Below are 4598 nucleotides of genomic sequence, written 5' to 3'. Positions count from 1 at the left end.
GCACAGCTCTGGTTCTGAAAATGTCAGATGTGGAACTGCTACTGATACAATGCTGGAAGTTCTAGAAGCACGATGTTCCACATTGGAACAAAACTGAAGATGAACTACTGTTTCATTATTAAAGTTTTCCTTCTGTGCCTTCTGGAAAAGGCTTTTGATTTGAAGTTGATTAAAACTGGAGCTGCAGCTTACCTTTCACATGCTCTGTCCCTTAAAAGTGGACCGTAATATATGGAACAATGGAGTGCTATTGCATCAAAGAATGAAGAACGTCAGCTTTTTAAAAGACAGTATTTCCCATCTTTGTAATTGCAGTTTACATATTTTCTTCCAAGAAAAAGTACATGTGAATAGTCTTGCTTCTCTAAAGCAACTGTGTATATCATCTTTCCTGGAGAAACCATGAAGAACGCTATTTTCCATATTTTAATGGCTTGCATGTAACCTTCTTGGCAACTGCAGAAAGTGAACAGACAGATCAAGCTCACATATAATTTGGCTCAACATTTTAGTGTACCTTTTTTTCTTCATTACTTCAAATACTTGGGCCAACTATCACCAAGAATGTAAAACATAACCGTGCTATTCAGACATCTAAAGCCCTCAACATACATCTTACCTATTTGTTCTAAGCTATGTATTTCTTAGAAGTACTGAAAAGTCATCCAAACTCACCTAATGAGAACATATATAAAACTACATTCTCTATGTGGCATGTAGATACAGCACAAACTAACTTATGTCCACACAGTTATGGAGAGTCTTACTCTACTGCCCACTCCGTGCTGTTCTTTCCTTCCACACTGAAATGAGCAGAATCAATCATTTTCACCGGGTTTCTTTTACCCTGCTCACTGCATGGGCATAGAGATGCAAGGGTGGCACAAAGCAAACAGGAAGCAGGACCAAGCAGCAAGGAGGGCAAAGGGCTATTCATATCTACTGCAATGCATGTATTGAGTTATTATTTTAAATATGCACACAAAGATTTCAAATTTCCCATTAGCATACAAATATTTAAAACATTTGTAAGCAGCTTGAAAGACCACTTCAGCTGGCAGTTCAAAGACTGCATTCTACAGTACTGCGATAGCTGGTTTATGCAGGGGTTTTCCCTGCAATTTTCACTAGGTAAAAATATCAAAAGCTTAGTAACAGCACTGCAGAATAAATCCTTTTACAGCAAATAATGAACAGTAATGGAGCTTTTTAAAAAAGAAACACATTAAAATGCCCAAAACACCAAGAGCAAACAGCTGCAAAAAGAATTACAATAAATCCTTGTGGTTTTTACATCTTTTTAGATTTATTACATTTCCTCTTCCAACTTGCTTAAGAGTATGTGGTTATTTAAAGAGGGAAAACCTGTTTTGCTTGGGAGGATGAGTTTAGACACTGGGATTGTTTTGGTTTTTTGGGGGAGGGGTGTTTTGTTTTGGTGGGGTTTTTTTTTCTTTCAAATATTCAGAGAATACAATTACTTTCCTTTTCACATAAATAAAAAACTGATTACAGTGAAATTAAGGCAAAAAACTAATGAAAATACCTTAATCCTATCCCATAATTACTAACAAATATTCGCTATTTTATTTTCCTTTATACCATCTTCTGTTTGGTGCTTCTCTGGCTACGACACATAGGTGTAAGACTGGATTTTCACTGGTTTGATGAGAGGCTAACAATCTTAAAATCAGCTGATTCATACTTACGACAACATGAGGAGTGTACGCTGTATACAGCTGCTGTATTCAGCCACAAAAATCAAGTCCTACAGAACAATTTCATAACAACAACATAGAAGAAACATATCCAACTGCAGTGACCCCACCCTATGACCATGAATATTAAAATTTTTTAGAACATTAATTCATTTCAGTTTTTCTGATATTCCTTGGCCATCTGCACAACACTAAGCTCAAAGTTTAAAAAATCCAACACATTAATGTAACCAGTATTTCCATCTTTTCCATTAAAAATCAGTTAGTTTGTGGTTTTCACATATAACAAGCTTTAAAGTTATTTTTGTGAATCTGCTGTAGATGTAAAATTAAACCACATTTCTCCCATTTTTATTATGTTACTTTATTCCCCCTCCCCATCTCTTTCAATTTACATACAGGACCCTTCACACTTACTCCTGTTCAAGGTTCTACATAATTTCGTTTACTGAGAAATTAAAGGCAAGGACAGTATCTTTATTCTCACTGCGCTTCTTTCAAGTCAAGCACTTAACGTCCTGCATACAGTTAGCATGTAAATTCAATCAAATTATACAGCTATGCATTACGCTACAGAAATTAAGATATAAAAGCACACTAGTAAAACTAAGAACAATAGAAGCTCTAGACAAACCATTCACCAATACAAATGGAAAAACCTTATCAACACACATATGCAGTAACACAGTTAAGTTCCTTTTGACTCTCATATCTCTTATTATGAGCATTTTGTCCTCTACTCGAGGGACTACATACAAATCAGTAAGTTTTTACCCACATTTACAAAGATTTTTTTTTTCTTTTACTGTGATTTGGGTATAAAATAATCATTATATGAAAGCAGTTTTTTAAAATGGTTTTACCTGTAAGCATGCTATGCTTATCTCTGAACTTAAACTTTTCTGAATAGTTCCCTCAATTAGGAAAAAAGGGTTGCTGTTCTAAACTGCTTTTCTGAAGAAACCCATCTCACTGCTTTTAGAAGTCAGGCTGAGGTCATTAATATGAATATGTCCAAATTTCAATTATATTAATTTTCATAGTAGCTTAAGGAAGTTCAAGATGGAAAAGACCTATTAAATCTATCCCACTGAAAACGAACACATTGAGGGCTTGTTTCCATGCATTTAAAATCATAAAAAGTATTGTTTTCATGAAAATTTAATGTTCAGTTTATCTATTCTACAACTTACATTTTAGGCATAGATAAATTAATTTTCATAAACTTCAGTATTCCGTGGATTACTGTGAAGACTAACCTGAAATGCCTAAAGATATGAGTTTTAAAATATTTTATGGGGAAAAACCCAAAACCATTAACAAAGCAGATTTCTTCATAACAGCAAAACACCAAATTGGTGAGACCACCTACTAAGACTAAGTATATTTTACAGTATATCCCAAAAGGCAACAAAAAGCCAATCCAATGGGAAAAATTATATCTGACATTAAGAATTGCAACTTTTCAGTCAATCCTGCTATTGTTATTAAGTTCTCACATTTCATTAAATGGATTTTTAAGAAAGCAAATGCTTTTGGGATAATACAATCCAACGTTGCCACTAAACTAGCACTGAATAGCCAATTATCTAAAGGAGTAATGTCCAACCTCTGTATTTTCCATAGGCCACACTCCCTTCCTCCTCACTATTCAAGAATCGGGGAAATTTGTACTGATATTCCTTCATGCTAGAAGTGAGCTAACAGCCCAAGGAAAGCACCAAATCCCAAGATGGTTCTGCATCTTAATGACAGCACAGTGCCCAAATTAATAAATTCAGGGCTCCTGAGAAGACAATTAAATTGCATTTGAAATATGTGCTCTCTCAAGTCCCCCAGTCTTGGCCCCAAGCACAAGCTAACAAGAGATGCTGGATGCAGACTCTGTAAAACCACCTATGGATATGCGCCACTTCAAGTCTCGGGAATGGGATTGAGAATCCATTCACATTTGCGGTCCAATGTAAAGTGACCACATCAGTTGCTACTCAGCCTTCCCTGACATTTTAATAGTTGAATTACAGTTTGACTTGTCTTCATGGAGAAGGGAAGAATTATGATCCAGCTTGTTATACAAAAAATTATATATTAAGATGCCAAAAAATGAGTTTCCACAACATGCTTAGATAAAATGAGCTTCATGCCATCAGAGCACACCACTCATTTGCTGAACATCTCACCTCAAAGCATATTCTCCCTTCAAAAAGCCTAAGGGGTCTTGTTTTTCACTTGAGAATCTTCCTTTAGATTGGTTATTTCAGCATTTTTGAGCCAAGTTATCTCAAGTGAGATTGTGACCGTTTAACAATCAGTACTTCATAAAAGTCAATGCATTTGTATTTAGTACATTTCAAAAGGATTTGCAATTACAGATTATTCCATTTTTCAAGTTTTCAAGTTAAAAAAATCTGAAATCAAAAGCAGAAGAGGGGAAAAATGAGTTTGGTATAACATTGTAAAATATGACAGTATACCTTAGATCAGAAAGCTCCTCAAGGAATGCGTACTATAAAATCCTATTGGATTATGGTTAAATTAATGTAACATTTAGTTCAGATTGTCTTCTTGCCACCTATTTTAACCTTTTGTTCTAGTAAGAGTCTCCAGTTTATCGTATCTTTATGTCCAATTGAATAAAATAGATGTGGACAATAAAACAACTTAAGGTCAGGAATTTTCTTTCTAGGTAATCCATAGCCATTTGTATTTTTCTTCAGAAATAAATACAGCTAAGTATATTTGAATCACCACCAAGTTTCCCAAAATACCAATGTGCTTTATCTAACAAGCACACTGGACAGAACTACAAAGAAATTAACTCGCATCCAAAATGAATTTTTTTTTTTTTTTTTTTTTTTTTGGGGCCCCAAATCCCCCCCC

This window comes from Aptenodytes forsteri, unplaced genomic scaffold (assembly GCF_000699145.1).
Source record: "Aptenodytes forsteri isolate BGI_AS27 unplaced genomic scaffold, ASM69914v1 Scaffold307, whole genome shotgun sequence".
Taxonomy (NCBI): domain Eukaryota; kingdom Metazoa; phylum Chordata; class Aves; order Sphenisciformes; family Spheniscidae; genus Aptenodytes; species Aptenodytes forsteri.
This window is presented reverse-complemented; position numbering follows the sequence as displayed.